General features: G+C 43.4%; 1 protein-coding gene across 1 annotated transcript in view; it reads right to left on the bottom strand.

Moving 5' to 3' along the window:
- CACNA1E (calcium voltage-gated channel subunit alpha1 E) overlaps window positions 1-17,645 on the bottom strand; it is a 427,487-nt gene that overhangs the window by 99,707 nt on the left and 310,135 nt on the right. The gene's annotated exons all lie outside the window — the stretch shown is intronic.

Raw genomic sequence — 17,645 nt, 5'->3', positions numbered from 1 at the left:
TGCGGAGCTCCTACTCTCCATATTACTAGTGTTTACAATCAAGATGGTGAGGGTCACGTAAAGAGTAACAGCCAATGATCCCACTTGAAAGGGGAGCTAATGGTCCTTCTGATTCTGGAAGAGGTTCTATGGTGGCATAAATCAGGATATTTTACTACAGGGCAGGCCTCTTTCATTGAGAGTTGATGAAATTAAAGTAACTTGTTTTTGGTAATTCCTCATATAAATTTTATTTTATGGTCTATCTTGCCATATGCCATGGGTAATCCAGTTAGTCGAATGTAGGATTAGTTGAATGTTCGATTTTGAATCTTCAATCATTCACTTGTTATTCACATCCTGTGACACAGGATTTATCTTGACTAGAGATGATCGAGTATACTCGCTAAGGCTAACTACTCGAGCGAGTAGTGCCTTAACCGAGTGGCCTCCTGCTCGTTTCTAAAAATTCGAGGGCCGGCGGCGGGCAGGGAGTGGTGGGGGAGAGCGGGGAGGAACGGAGGGGAGATCTCTCTCTCCCTCTCCCCCCCCCCCCCCGCTCCCCCCTGCTCACCGCCGCAACTCACCTGTCACCCACGCTGGCGGCCGACTCATTACAGATGAGCGGGAGGATACTCGGCTAAGGCACTACTCACTCGAGTAGTTAGCCTTAGCGAGTATACTCGCTCATCTCTAATCTTGACCATGACAACATCACAATTGTATAGGTGCTAAATACCACAATATAATGTGGATAATCTAGGAATAACGTATACTGTATATATGGAGGGTTGGGGAGGACTGGTAAGCACACACAGAGATACAATGCAGAAGTACTTACAACATTTATACCTGCTGGTCGCGAAAGGTCAGGTATGTACACCAACAGTAATCAGAAAAATTCCATGGACCAGTAGGTATACCTTTTGTGAGTATTTCTGTATTGTATCTCTAAAATATCCTGAGGAAGGGGGCCCAGTGTGCCCCCGAAATGCTTTGAGCTATATACTATTTGGATAATAAAACTCTGAACTTTTACCTATTTGAGTAACATCATTGCGTATAACGCTCTACTTGGAGTCCAATGGGTGAGAGGTGTCTATCAGTCTGTCTATCCCCGCATTATAAGTTGTTATTCCTACATTATATTGTGCTATAAAGTATCTATCCAATTACTTGTCCTGTACTTTTTCTTCTTGACATGGTCCATGGCATCTGTTGGCTGAGGTGCTTATATACCCTTTATGTTGTCCTCTGTTGAGAAGCAATTACTTGCAGTCCTACTAGGATTTAATTAGTCCTAATTAATTGTTTATCCGTATCTTTGTGGTGTTATTCGGGTCTCGTATCCCTATGACAACATCTCGTCTGCATGGAGTAGAGTCATAAACTTCCCAGTCATCTACGTTTGATTGTAGAGCAAGTGTTTTTTATATACGAAAGACATCCATATAACCCATCCAGGTGTTGGTCTTGATATGCATCTCCTAAAGTAGGGAGGTGGGTAGATTGGCAGACATAAGCTGTCTCTGCATTGTGGGATCCCAAAAAAAGATTTTGGGGAAAAGAGGTGTAATGGGGGGAGTGCTGCTTGCTGAAGCAGCGTTGAACAGCTCTGAAAAATAGCCAGATGGTATGCTAGGTTCCGCACCTAGATGACATAATTCCTCGGGGGACAGCCTGGAGCAGGTACTCCCCTCCCCAGGAGTCCTGAGCCTTCCTGGCAATTCTAACACAATATAAAAAGTAACTGTGCCACAATAGAGGCAGCACAGGGGGTAGCAGCGTGTGGAGAGGAACTTTGTGGATGTTGAAACAGAACTGAGAGAATGTGTGTGTGTGTAACAGGTGCTGTTATAATAGAGCAAGCAGCATTTAGGAGTGTGACCCCCCTCCTGAGAGCTAGGAGAGTGCAGGGAGTCCATTGTGCAGCTGAGTAGCTGCTGGACTCTGTAAACACTGCTATGAACAATAATCTACAGGAGGCTACCTTACATACTCAGAGGGCTACCGTCTACAAGAGGCTACAGTGCAGCTGCCAGTGCTGGTGAATAGACTGTTATAGAGACTGCTCCAGGGCGAAATGCCCTGCAAGAGAGCAAATTGGAACCGTCCTACAGTTTTTCAGATTGTGAGTTATCAGCAAATGGCGAGACTTTTCTCAGCTACATACCGTAAGTGAGGCCAGCCTCTAGAAGCACTGAAGGTTTGCACATAAATAGGGACCGTCAGGGAGCAGAACACTGTTCTGTGGACGTTAGTTACTACAAGACTCGAACCCTTAGCAGGAGGATTAAGAGTTTACCGGAAATTAACCTAGGTTTTACGGGTAGTTGCCTTAACGTTCTTCAAATCCGTCAGTTGCGTTCAGTGTTTGATTGTATATGAACTGTTTGTGGCAAGCCATGATGATTGGTTAAGCAGTTTATATCGAAGTACCCCTTGTACTATCTTTTCTGTGTATTGCTGACGGAGTGATTAACCATTGTTATTGCATTCCAGTTAGCGATGGTCATGTTTGTGTAAAGAAATTATATTATTCCCTTGATTTCCAAACTGCTTCCTAAAAGCAGAACCAATTTCCTTTGCAGTTCATTAGTTCTAATAACATTTTCTGTTTTTGTAACTTCGTTGTCCGCTTTGTATCCTGGTACCTGTGTCGCCTACCATCTACCGCGACAGTGGATCAATCTAGCTCCAGACAGATGCATAACTTTCAGCCCTTTTTTCTGGAAATTTACTTAAAAAGTAAAAAAAGTGCATGTCTCATACTGCGGTGAAATAGGACATATGATATATGATGGCTGTATGCGAAGTACATATTCAATATCACTGTCAGAGAAATGCTGCAGTGCACATCTCTGCATCATGAATAAATCTGGATTTGCACAAAGCTTCACAATGTATTACTAGCAACAAGCGGCGCTACATACCGGAACATACCAAATATTAAAGACAACGCCCAGCTAAGCACAATTTTGCTATTATACTGTATTCCCTTCGGGCACTGCAGATATTCAAGGGTGCGGACCAATATCTAGTTAGTACTAACCCATCAGACCCAAGTCCTCCCTCCCCTGCCCAAAACTAGCATTGCAGCACAAACAATAAGCTGTTTACACATTCTGGAACTTTTGCTGTTACCATGGAAACCAAGTGAAATGCATAAAACTGGGATAAGTAAATTCGAGATACAAGGGCTCTATATACCACCAGGCATATGTAAATAATAATATAGCTGCATCAGAACAATAGACTTATAGCATCCATAACCACACAAGAAGAATAGCTCCAATCAACTCCGAAATGTCATATGTCCATGGTTGGAAGGGTTTCTGCTAAACTTCAAAATATCAGGAAATACAAAAGGTAAAAAAGTTCAGAGATTATCTACAGATGGTAATGGCGGTAAACCAGAGGCGTAACTTGAAGCTTCTGGGCCCCAATGCAAAACCTGGAACGGGGCCCCCAACTATAATGCTTTATTCATAGTACTGGGCTCCCTATATGGAGAACTGAGGCCTTATGAGCCCCCTAAGGCTCCTGGGCCCGGGTGCAACTGCATCCCCTGCATCCTCTATAGTTACTCCCCTGCGGTAAACATCTTCTTGTGTCTTCAACGGTGGAATACATTGACCATATCTTCACCAATGTTGGCCACCCTTGAATGGGAAAAAAACCCATGGCCCTTGATATGGTGACTCAAGAGTCACAAACTCCTTCCAAGTTTGGTCTTAGCTGCTTATCCCTTTTTAACATAGCAAGGAGAGACATTCACAGTTTCAAGCTGCTTTCAGACTAGCGTAATGTAACACATCCATATTACGGATGCGTTATAGATAGAGATGAGCGAGCATACTCGCTAATGCAAACTATTCGAGCGAGTAGTGCCTTATGCGAGTACCTGCCCGCTCGTCTCTAAAGATTCGGGTGTCGGTGGGGAGCGGTGGGGGAGAGCGAGGAGGAACAGGGGGGAGATCTCTCTCTTACTCTCCCCCGCTCCTCCCTGCTGACTCCCGCAACTCACTGCTCTCCCCCGCCGGCACCCGAATCTCTAGAGACAAGCGGGCAGGTACTTACATAAGGCACTACTCGCTCGAGTAGTTTGCATTAGCGAGTTCGCTCGCTCATCTCTAGTTATAGATGACATTACTACCATATGCCATCAGGATTTGCTTTGTGTATTTCATTTTCCACTGGACAAATAGGGATCCATATTTACTTATTATCAAATAAAAGCAATACTGAGGGAAAATTGGACCTGCTCTACTTTGCTGCATATTTGCGCATTAAGGGTCCATAGAAGTCTAAGGGAGGTGCACAAATGAGCAATACGCTATGCAAATCTATGAGAAAAAAGTACACATTTGTACCTCATTAGGCTAAATAGCCTCTTAAATCCTGGCTGGGGTGTGTCATGCACACATGTGAACAGGCTCTGCATTCACTAATAGTACAGTACTATGGGTTTATATTGGTGTGAATCCACAACGTTCATGATGCAAATGGGTTGCCTGAAGAAGCCCTTAGACTATGGCACGTAAGCTTATAAAAACATTCATGTTGCCTCTTGTGAAAAACAGACATTGCTTTATACATATACAGTTCTATAGGTCATCTGTATACAATTCATGAGTCAATTTATTTACTTCAGAGTGTCATCCATTTTTCACGTCCGAAAAAAAAAAACTAAAACAGTCCCAATTTCTTTTTCTGCATCTGTTATGGAACACAGAGAGCAGTGGACTGTACACGGTTGGCGTCAGGGTTATTTTGTATTCCCATTGACTTGACTGGCCAAGTCTTGTCTGCAAATTGCATCCAGAATAATGCATGCCATGAGCTTTTTTCTTGCATTCCTTGCGTCTGTGTAAAAAAAAACTACCGTATGTGTGTCTTGCCATATTGGCCTATATGGGGCCGTGTGCTTTCCAAGTCTAGTCTGTTTTTTACTTGGACAGTACATTGACTGAATGTATGCTCTTCTGCCACTAGTCTTAGGCCCGATTCCGAATCTCGAACACAAATCCCACCGGACAGCACACAGACCCCCCACCGTGAGATGTCCAAACTGCTGGAACAGTGCACATTGCAATCCCATATTTCCATCCGTGATATGGACCAAAATAGGACATGTATGGATTTTTTTTCGTTTTTAACAAGGACCATCAGTCTACATGAAAAGGCACTTGTATGTATAGCCCCACAAGCTTTAATGGGTCTGTGTGCTGGCCATGAAATACACGGACAGCAGATGGACGTAAAATATACCCATCTGAATAAGCCATTACTGTTATGAGTATAATATATGTCTGTACATAACACCTACAGGAATGTAGCAAGGCCCAACGTCAGTTGACCCCATGTCAATAACCCAAGGAAAAGTCCTAAGGTCCTTCTAAACACAACTTGGCACAGGTAATATCAGAATAATCAACCACTGCACTGTGCCCGGTGGCTTGTACCTTGTCTGCTCAGTTATCTTGCTGCCATAGTTAGCACAAATGTCAGCTCTACTAAGTAGAGAACATTCTCTGAAATTAGAGCATTCGGGTAAGGAAAATTATGGAAAGATTTAGAACACTTTTGGAACTGGGTAAAAGCAGATTTTTTTGGCCAGCATTTCAAGTTATGGAATAGTTTTGCTATAATAAACCAAAACATATAAGTACTACCCCAACTATGGCGGTTTCAACTCTTCAGGTCCAAGTAGAACACTTGGTCTTCCATAGGTATGCCTAGAGAGGAATACACCTACCAACAAAGGCCATAGTAATGTGAAAGATTTGCTATATTTTCTTGATGTGGGTACTAGTACCATTGCAACATGTATTCAAAGCTGACCATGCAGCTTACCTCTGCTATGAAGGGAAAAGTCAGTTCCAGGAGCTCTATAGATACTATAAAGTCATGGTAAATAGAAGGATGCAAACAGTTGCTGAAGTTACTCGCCAATCTTATTTACAGCTAATCAGTGACCTATCAATTTGTGTTGTCGCTTGCTACATAGTTCGGGTTATGTGACACTATAACAGCATTGTGTAATGATCATTTCCAATGCTTGGATGTATGTAGGTTGCTCTGCAGGACAATTGTTAAATTTCCACATGAAATGGGAACTCAAGTATCTTTCCAGCAGTGTCCATGACAACTGTATTCAGATACTGGCAGCAGCGCATGTTGGGAATTCCTAATCTGCAAGGTCTCACAAAGGATGCACGTGTTGTATAGAAATGTCTAGGAGACAATAAGGATACCAAATGGATAATGTTTTTCTTCTATAATCTCTTTTTGCATAGGATTCTAATGATAGGACTCTTCAAATCAGGTTCCCCTACGCAGGACATCCAATTCTCTTAGTTGCAGTTGAAAGCTGCATGCAGAAGGCTTATTATGATGAAGACCTGTAAGACGCTTGTAAGGGGCTTTAGAAAGTTAACCTTGTGTAGTCCGGTAAATGCTATACTTACTAGAGTTTATATAGAGGGATGACATAGAATACCGATGTCTATCAGGGAATGTGATAATAATGCTGGTGTTTACAAGGAGAATTATAGAACGGATTTATGTAACATGGTCTTGATTCCAGTCATACTAGTCATTTTGAATGTTTGCATAACCATGTTCCATGTTGAGCAGGGCATGTGCATTTGATGAACGAAAGGTAGGACATGGCACACCACCCTGTTGTGTTGGTGAAGTGAGCAGCAAGGTATGAGAGGTCGGTGCAAGTTTGGTGTGGCCTGAGTTGGGAGCCATCTTAAAAGTCCTGAAAGCCTGCTGTGAAGGAAGTTGGGTACAGCTCAAGAGTTGTGAAAAGCCTTGGAGCCTCCTTTTCAGAGATGGAAGTGCTGTGAGTATATAAAGAGACTAAGGGTGGTTTCACACGAGCGTGTTTTTGCACGTACATAGGTGCGCACCCATGTACGTGCAAAAACAGGCATAAATGCAGATCAGTGCAGGTCAGTCTTCAATGGTCTGCCGGCACCCCTGCATTCTTTTTCAGGGAAGGGCTTTACATATAAGCCTTTCCCTAAAAAGGAAAGATTTTAGTGTAAAAAAAATAAAATAATAAAAAAAAAATATATATATATATATATATATATATATATATATATACTGACGCCAGGAGCAGCGCGCCGAGACAGAGGCATGAGCAGGGGGCTTAAGGGGACAGCGGAGCAGCTCAGCAGCCGATACCGGCGCCGAAGCAGGGGCGGGGGCAGTAAGGAGAGACCGGAGCGCAGTAGCCGGCGCCAAGAGGCCAACAGGAGTCCAGCGCCAGCAGCAGCGGAGGGGACCAGAACGGAGCAGCAGAGCAGCTAAGACAGGAGGGCAGAGTGAGCGGCCACCGGGACAGAGGGTGATGTCACCAGGAGGAGTGCAGGAGTGGAGGAGCTGATAAGTATCTTCTGTGTGTGTTTGTGAGCTAAGTGTGTGTCTTCTGTGTATCTGGTGTGCCCTAGTTGTGTCTTCTGTGTGTGTGTGTGTGTCTGGGGGTCTAAGTGCTTGTGAGGGGAAAAAAAAATAAATTTGTGACCGGTTGCGCATAAGTGTCAGCGGATAAGCGGTTGCGCGAGAGCGACAGCGTGTGAGTGGTTGCACAGAGGCAGCAGCGTGTGAGCGGTTGCAGCAGCGTGTGAGCAGTTGAGCGGTTGCAGCAGCATGTGAGCGGTTGAGCGGTTGCAGCAGCGGGTGAACGGTTGCAGCAGCAGGTGAGAGGTTGCCGCAGCGGGTGAGCGGTTGCAGCAGAGGGTGAGCGGTTGCAGAAGAAGGTGAGCGGTTGCAGCAGCGGGTGAGCGGTTGCAGAAGCGGGTGAGAGGTTGCAGCAGCGGGTGGGCGGTTGCAGCAGCGGGTGAGCGGTTGAGCGGTTGCAGCAGCGGGTAAGCGGTTGCAGCAGCGGGTGAGCGGTTGCAGCAGTGGGTGAGCGGTTGCAGCAGTAGGTCAGCGGTTGCAGCAGTAGGTCAGCGGTTGCAGCAGCGGGTCAGCGGTTGCAGCAGCGGGTCAGCGGTTGAGCGGTTGCAGCAGCGTGTGAGCGGAGTGTGAACAAGTCTATCTTCACTACTTCCACAAGTAAATTCTAGATCCCCATTAGGATGAGCTCCATGTCTGGCAATGTCATCCAGTGTGCTACTTTTGCAATGTATGCGGTCCTTGATCAGCCGATCGAGGGTGTATACTGCTGTGCAAGATGCGTGCACGTCGCACATTTAGAAGCCCAAATCCTGGATCTAAATGAGCAACTGGCAACACTGAGAGCCATTGACAACATGGAAAGGAGTTTGCTGCTCACTGAGCAGACACTCACTGGGGTAGAGGCGGGGGCGGATGGTAGTACAGAAGTGCAGGGGGAGCAGGCAGTCAGCTGGGTGTCAGATAGAAGGAGGCGTAGAGGGAATAGATCCAGGGAGGCTGGTCCTGAACTGGCACAACCCAACATGACTGCAACGTTGGCAGATGAGGGCGATGCCATTACAGAGCCAGCACCGCTGCAGCACGACATGCCCTCTGAACGCCAGGGGGATGGCTGCTCCGGTGAGACGGGGTTGGGGAGTCCAGGGCAGGCTAGACAGGTTCTAGTGGTGGGGGACTCAATTATTAGGAGGACAGAGAGGGCAATCTGCCATAAAGACCGGGATCGTCAAACGGTGTGTTGTCTTCCTGGCGCTCGAGTTCGACACATTGCGGATCGGATTGACAGATTACTGGGAGGGGCTGGTGAGGATCCAGCGGTCATGGTGCACGTTGGCACCAATGAACGAGTTAGAGGTCATTGGAGGGCCCTCAAAAATGATTTCAGGGACTTAGGGTCCAAGCTCAGGGCGAGGACCTCCAGGGTAGTTTTCTCGGAAATACTACCTGTACCTAAAGCCACACTAGAAAGGCAGCAGGATCTTAGGGAGATAAACAAGTGGCTCCGGAGTTGGTGTAAGAAGGAGGGATTTGGGTTCCTGGAGAACTGGGCTGACTTTGCTGTCGGCTACAGGCTCTACCGTAGGGACGGGCTGCATCTTAATGGGGAGGGTGCAGCTGTGCTGGGGGATAAGATGGCTAGAAGGCTGGAGGAGTGTTTAAACTAGGGACTGAGGGGGGAGGGTAAAATGAGAAATAGTGGGGTAGCCAGTGTAACTAGCGATCCGGGTCCAAGCATAGGGAATGGGGGTCGAGCAGGGGCTGGGGTTAGTACAGTTAGAGCTGATAGATCAGCCATAAGTACGAATAGCAACAAAACAAATTTAAAAAACAAAAAAAATGATATAAATTGTATGACCACGAATGCAAGAAGTCTGATTGGTAAAGTGGGTGAGCTTGAAGCGAGAATGACTGATGAAAATTATGATATAGTCGGAATTACGGAAACATGGCTTGAAGATAAGTGCGATTGGGCGGTGAATTTGCAGGGGTACAATCTCTTCAGAAGGGACCGAAGGAACCAGAAAGGGGGAGGGGTATGTCTGTACGTCAAATTGAACTTGAAGCCGAGGCTACGGGAGGATATAGGGGTAGGAGACGAACAGGTGGAATCTCTGTGGGTAGAAATACAGGGAGGAAAAAATAACAAAATCCTGATAGGGGTCTTCTATAGACCACCAAAAGCAACAGAAGAAACTGAAAACTTACTACTAAGGCAGATAGAAGAGGTGTCAAAGCGCAACGAAGTAATTATCATGGGGGACTTTAATTATCCAGATATAACATGGGAGAAGGAAACCTGCAAATCTCACAGGGGTGATAAGTTCTTGAGAGTAATTAAAGACAATTACCTGAACCAACTTGTGCAGGAACCAACAAGAGGGAGGGCTACTCTGGACCTAGTACTAACCAACAAACCGGAACATATAAAGGGGGTGCAGGTTGAGGGGCACTTGGGGAACAGTGACCACAATATAATCAACTTCCAGCTGTCATTCAATAAGAAGTCTTATCAGGGAGCAACAAAGAAACTAAACTTTAGTAAAGCAAAATTTGATGAGCTTAGAACTACTATCGGTAACATTAATTGGGACAACATCCTCAAAAATATCAGTACAGAGGACAAATGGGAAAAGTTCAAAAGGATCCTAATCACCTCATGTGAGCAGTTCATTCCCTTTAAAAATAAAAGAAACTCAACTAAAAGGAAACCAATGTGGCTCGACAAGACGGTAAGAGGGGCAATAAACGAAAAAAAGAAAGCGTTCAAACTACTAAAGCAAGAAGTCAGCGAAGAAGCGCTAAAATCATACAGGGAAAAAAACAAAATATGCAAAGATAAGATCAAAACTTCCAAGGAGGAAGCAGAAAGACTGATCGCCAAAGAGAGCAAAAACAACCCGAAGCTATTTTTCAACTATATTAACAGCAAAAGGATTTGCAGGGAGAGCGCTGGCCCTTTAAAAAACAATGCAGGGGAAATCATTGATGATGATGAAGGGAAAGCAAATCTACTAAACAGTTTCTTCTCAAGTGTATTCACAAACGAAAAGGAAATGCCACACGAGATGTAGGGGAATAAAATGAACCCCTCACAAAATATCTCATACCTAACGCAGGAGGAGGTGCGGAAGCGTCTAAAGAAAACTAAAATTGATAAATCGCCGGGCCCAGATGGATTACACCCAAGGATACTAAGGGAACTAAGTAACGAGATAGCTAGGCCGCTATACCTAATATTTCTAGACACTATCAAGACCGGTGTAGTACCATTGGATTGGCGCATTGCCAACGTGGTTCCAATTTACAAAAAAGGGAGCAAAAGTGAGCCTGGTAACTACAGGCCAGTAAGTCTCACTTCAGTAACGGGAAAAATTTTCGAGGGGATTCTGAGAGACGCCATTGATGAGTACCTCAAGGAGAATAAGGGAATAACTCCTCACCAGCATGGATTCATGAAGGGTCGCTCATGTCAGACAAATCTGATCAGTTTCTACGATGAAGTAAGCTCTAAGCTGGACCAGGGAGAATCTATTGATCTCGTATATCTGGACTTCTCTAAAGCCTTTGACACCGTGCCACATAATAGGCTAATATACAAAATGAGGCAGCTCGGACTGGGCGAAAACATGTGTAAGTGGGTAAAAAATTGGCTCAATGATAGAAAGCAGAGGGTGGTAATAAATGGTTCGTACTCTGATTGGACCACAGTCGCTAGCGGGGTGCCACAGGGTTCAGTATTAGGCCCCACTCTGTTCAACATATTTATTAATGACCTGATAGAGGGGCTGCACAGCAAAATATTAATATTTGCAGATGACACAAAATTATACAATATAATTAATGCAACGGAGGACAATGTGCGGCTACAAACGGACCTAGATAAGCTGGGGGCTTGGGCAGGAAAATGGCAAATGAAGTTCAATGTTGAAAAATGTAAGGTTATGCACATGGGCAGGAGGAACAGATGTCACAAATATTCACTTAATGGGGTACCACTAGGGAAAAGTGATATGGAAAAGGATCTGGGAGTATTAGTGGATAATAGACTAAACTGGAGTAACCAATGCCAGTCAGCTGCTGCAAAGGCAAATAAAGTCTTGGGGTGCATTAAAAGAGGTATAGGGGCGAAGGACGAGAACATTATCATTCCATTATATAAGGCACTTGTCAGGCCTCACATGGAATACTGCGTACAATTCTGGTCACCGGTGCTCAGGAAAGATGTCACAGTGCTTGAGGGGATTCAAAGAAGGGCAACTAAACTAATACATGGAATGACGGGACTGGAATACCCAGAGAGGCTATCCAAATTGGGACTATTTACTCTAGAAAAAAGAAGGTTAAGAGGTGATCAAATAACCATGTATAAGTACATGAGGGGACAATACAAGGATCTCTCCCGTGATCTGTTTACACCCATGACCACGACGGTAACAAGAGGACATCCGCTACGATTAGAGGAAAGTAGGTTTCATCACCAACATAGAAGGGGATTCTTTACTGTAAGAGCAGTTAGACTGTGGAACTCTCTGCCTGAGGAAGTGGTGATGGCAAAATCCATAGAGGAGTTTAAAAGGGGACTTGATGTCTTTCTGGAGAAGAAGGACATTACAGGATATAAATCTTAGGTTAATTGTCAATCCGGGTATATAGGAAGGTAGGAACTATTAGGGGTTGATCCAGGGAACAGTCTGATTGCCATTAGGGAGTCAGGAAGGAATTTTTTCCCCAAAAGGGCTAATTGGCTTCTGGCCTTGGGGTTTTTTGCCTTCCTCTGGATCAACACAGGAGGATAGACAGGCTGGACTAGATGGACATTGTCTTCATTCAGCCTTACATACTATGTTACTATGTTACTTACCTCTCCGCCGCTGCCGCCACCCCCACCGGGATGAAGAGCACGCGGCAGATGTTTCCTTCATCCCCGCTAGTTAAAAGAATTTCCTGCTGCTACATCTGCCACATCTGTGACAGATGCAGCAGGGGAATTCTTCAATTCTCTACCACAGCTGTCACACATGTCAGCTGCGGTAGAGGATTGTGCTGCCGCAACCCCTTCAATTGATTTCAGGGAAGGGCTTTAAATATAAGCCCTTCCCTGAAAATCCAGTAAAAGTGCTTTAAAAAACAAAAAAATCAGATACTTACCTCCCTTCAGCTGCCGGGGCTCAGCCGTGTCTTCTCCTAAAATCTCTGTCTGCTGAAAGAGCTGAATGTGATTGGCTGAGGTGCTCAGCCAATCACAGGCAGCTCTCCCCGAATGAAATTAATTGAAGGGGTTACCGGCAGCACAATCCTCTACCGCAATTGACATGTGTGACAGCTGCAGTAGAGAACTGAAGAATTCCTCAGCTGCATCTGTCACAGATGTGGCAGATGTAGCAGCAGGGAATTCTTTTCCCTAGCGAGGATGAAGGAAACATCTGCCGCATGCAGCAGATGTGTTCTTTATCCCAGAGCTAAGTATATTTTTAATTTTTTTTTTACACCAAAATCTTTCTTTTTCAGGGAAAGGCTTATATGTAAAGCAGCGGCTCCATTGTAAACAATGCGTGCATTCCCAATGGTGCACGCATGTCCTATCTTTGCAGGCACATGCCTGTAAAGCACGGACCTATGAACACACCATAGGGAATGCAATGTTGCAAATGGAAGCGTGTTTTTGTGCGTGCGTATGAACGCACAAAAACACGCTCGTGTGAAGCCACCCTAAGACTTGATTCTGGGAGGGCTGACAAGCTGAAACAGTGTTGCTAAGTAGTAAAGCCAGTAGGGTCAAAGTACTGAAACTCTGTTGCAATATTCTGAAATTTTGGGCCAAGTTAAAGACTGTACTATTAAAGCTCTGTTCAGATTTCTGCCTGCCTTTTCCAACTAGTGATTATGTCATAAATGCAAAAAAAAATATTGCAACATGCTGGTAAAATGATGGAACCCATGATGGCCAATATGTTCCATCAAGTGCCATCTCATTTCCAAACTATGATTGTTCTCAGTAAGAGAAACGACGTAATCTTGTAGATATGATACCTTTTAATGGCTAACAAAAATACATGATGTAATAATAGCGAGCTTTCGTACCAACGCAGGGTACTTCTTCCGGCTAATGGATTGGATCTGAAGAGGTGGTGATATTGAAGGGTGGTTTCAAGTCACAAAACCACAGAAGAATTTGGGAGTATAAATTGATAACAACCTTTGACACGCTGAACACTGGGTTAAATTATTCCCCAGGATTTATGCGTGAATGGGAAGTGTGAGACATTTATTGCACAGATAAGACCCCCATCAACAGTAATTCAGGCACCATAAACTTTCACTCCCTTATCAGTGCTTAGCTAAAAATGCTTGTGTATCTCTTGTAGAAAGTCAAGCCTGATGACCTCCACCCTCCAACAGGAATTTAGGGACCATAAAACTTTCACTCCGCTATCAGTGCCTAGACAAAATATGTTTGTTTGCTGTTGCAAAATTCCTTTTAAGTGCGAACCAATCCCATCCATATCTGTGCCTTGTCATAAGTATGTATGTTATAAGTGTGTATAAATATCCATGCCTCTTCAGATCCAATCCATTAGCCGGAAGAAGTACCCTGCGTTGGTACGAAAGCTCGCTATTATTACATCATGTATTTTTGTTAGCCATTAAAAGGTATCATATCTACAAGATTACGTCGTTTCTCTTACTGAGAACAATCACATTTTGCTCTACTGGCGACACGGTACCAGACCTTTGTTTTCATTATTTCCAAACTAAAAACAGCATATATGTGCAGAATAGGTGAAATTTTGTTAAGCAACAACACATGTGAAAAGTCTTGGGTATAGTAATAGATCACAGACTGAACATGAGTCAACAGTATGTGCAGAAGCAAAAAAGACAAAAACAATTCTGGAATTCTGGGATATATTAAGAGAAGTATAGAGTCTTGATCATGAGAAGTAATTATCCCACTTTACTCTACCTTGGTCAGACCTCATCTGGAGTACTGTGTCCAGTTCTGGGTACTCCAATTTAAGAAAGAGAAAGACATCGACAAAGAAGAAGAGTTACCAGAATGGTGAGTGGTCTGCAAATAATGTCCTATGAGGAACGGTTAAAGGATCTTAGAATGTTTAACTTGCAAAAAATAATGTTGAGAGGAGACTTAATAGCTGTCTACAAATATCTGAAGGGCTGTCACAGTGCAGAGGGATCAGCCCTATTCTCATCTGTACAAAGAAAGACTAGAAGCAATGGGATGAAACTGAAAAGGTGGAGACACCGATTAGATATTAGACAGGGAGGGTGATCAATGAGTGGAACAAGTTGCCACGGGAAGTGGCGAGTTCTCCTTCAATGGAAGTCTTCAAACAGAGGCTGGACAGACATCTGTCAGAGATGATTTAGTGATCCTGCACTGAGCAGGGGGTTGGACCTGATTTCATAATGGAACAGAAGAGATATGAACAGAGCTTAGCTTGACTGCCAAGTAAAGACTGTTTTTATTTAAAGCATTGTGTGCTCCACCTCCTAGTCCACCTGTATGTGACAAACCCCCAAGATATTCAGTAAAAACAATGACCTTTACAGATGTTTATTGGTTTCTCAAAGGTGAACTTGAATTCTAGGAGCAGCCCAAATGTTACAACCGTATTAAATTAAATTAAATACCAGAGGTTTTGCAATTTCTTAAGCTATTTGTCAATTATCTTCCCAATTTCAAAATCTGCATCCGCTTCCAACCAGCCTCACTCCCTGTATGCCGCTATTGAGAAACAGACACCGTTTGTTCTAGACACACACAGTGATAAGGGGCTAACACATGCAGAAAGCTACTCCACAACCTACATACACACAATGAACTGTCTAGGCTTACAACTCAACTCTACAGGACATCTAGCAATAAAAGTATATCACACCAGAAGTAATGTATTTTAGTTTGTTCTTTTTGTGCTTGATTGCAGTGATTAATATATATATATAATTTACAAGTGTAAGCCTTTCCTCGCACCAAATTATGGAGTTCCGTTATTTAAAAATACTGCGCTATTATGTAACATTGAAAACCCAAAGACTGCACATTTTCACCACGGATAACTTTCCTTGCTGGGTTCTTATGATGCAAAGCAGCCAGGTCACTTGAAAATTCATACATACGGCATACCAGAGGCGTAACTTGAAGCTCATGGGCCCCAATGCAAAACCTGTAACATGGCCCCAAATGATAATGCTTTATTCATAATACTGGGATCCCCATTATGGAGAACTAGCTGATATACCCGGCTTCGCCCGAGTTAATTTGGTACTGGTGTTTATCTGGTGTTCACACGGAAAAGCTTATGAAGTCGTGGTTACTTTAGAGATACCGAGGAAAAACATATGTTCACCATTTTGCATAGTTCTCTGCGTTACCCAGGAAATACCACGGGGAGGCAACCATGCGACGTTTCCTTCATATAAAATGACATCAGGAAGTGAGAGAATTAGATTACATACGTAAAATTTGGACACTAATTCTTTTGCGCTTAGAATTGAATAATCGAGTTGGGACCCATTAGCTTTTCCTATTTATGACATAATCAATGCTCGTGCCAAATTTCCCGTTTCTATGACACCGGAAAGTGAAAAAATTACATTCCGCACGTAAAATTTTGACGCCAATTCTTTTGCGCTGGAATTGAATAATCGAGTTGGGACCCATTAGCGTTTCCTATTTATGACATAATCAATGCTTGTGCCAAATTTCACATTTCTATGACATCGGAAAGGGAAAAAATTACTTTCTGTACGTAAGATTTGGACGCTAATTCTTTTGCGTATAGAATTGAATAATGGAGTTGGGACCCATTAGCTTTTCCTATTTATGACATAATCAATGCTCGTGCCAAATTTCCTGTTTCTATGACACCAGAAAGTGAAAAAAATGACATTCCGCACGTAAAGTTTCGACGCCAATTCTTTTGCGCTAGAATTTAATAATCGAGTTGGGACCCATTAGCTTTTCCTATGTATGACATAATCAATGCTTGTGCCAAATTTCCCGTTTCTATGACACCGGAAAGTGAAAAAATTACATTCCGTACGTAAAATTTCGACGCCAATTCTTTTGCGTTAGAATTGAATAATCGAGTTGGGACCCATTAGCTTTTCCTATTTATGACATAATCAATGCTCGTGCCAAATTTCCTGTTTCTATGACACCGGAAAGTGAAAAAATTACATTCGGCACGTAAAATTTGGACGCTAATTCTTTTGCGCATAGAATTGAATAATGGAGTTGGGACCCATTAGCTTTTCCAATTTATGACATAATCAATGCTCGTGCCAAATTTCCCGTTTCTATGACACCGGAAAGTGAAAAAAATTACATTCCGCTCGTAAAATTTTGACGCTAATTCTTTTGCGCATAGAATTGAATAATTGAGTTGGGACCCATTAGCTTTTCCTATTTATGACATAATCAATGCTCGTACCAAATTTCCTGTTTCTATGACACCGGAAAGTGAAAAAATTACCTTCCGCACGTATAAGTTCGACACCAATTCTTTTTCGCTAGAATTGAATAATCGAGTTGGGACCCATTAGCGTTTCCTATTTATGACATAATCAATGCTCGTGCCAAATTTCCCGTTTCTATGACACCGGAAACTGAAAAAATTACATTCCGCACGTAAAATTTTGACGCCAATTCTTTTGCGCATAGAATTGAATAATCGAGTTGGGACCTATGAACTTTTCCTATTTATGACATAATCAATGCTCGTGCCAAATTTCCTGTTTCTATGACACCGGAAAGTGAGAAAATTAGATTCCGTACGTAAAGTTTGGACGCTAATTCTTTTGCGCATAGAATTGAATAATCGAGTTGGGACCCATTCGCTTTTCCTATTTATGACATAATCAATGCTCGTGCCAAATTTCCTGTTTCTATGACACCGGAAAGTGAGAAAATTAGATTCCGTACGTAAAGTTTGGACGCTAATTCTTTTGCGCATAGAATTGAATAATCGAGTTGGGACCCATTAGCTTTTCCTATTTATGACATAATCAATGCCCGTGCCAAATTTTAAGTTTCTAAGGCATTGGGAAGTGACAGATTTAGATTCCGTACGTAAAATTTCGACGCCAATTCTTTTGCGCTAGAATTGAATAATCGAGTTGGGACCCAATTACATTTCCTATTTTGGAGATAATCTATGCTTGCACCAAAATTCATGTTTCTACGATATCGGGAAGTTGGAGAACTTTTGGCGAGTCAGTCAGTGAGT

Source organism: Eleutherodactylus coqui, chromosome 3, assembly GCF_035609145.1.
Source record: "Eleutherodactylus coqui strain aEleCoq1 chromosome 3, aEleCoq1.hap1, whole genome shotgun sequence".
Classification (NCBI taxonomy): Eukaryota; Metazoa; Chordata; class Amphibia; order Anura; family Eleutherodactylidae; genus Eleutherodactylus; species Eleutherodactylus coqui.
Note: the sequence above shows the minus strand (reverse complement) of the source record. Positions and strands in the feature narration are given on the sequence as shown.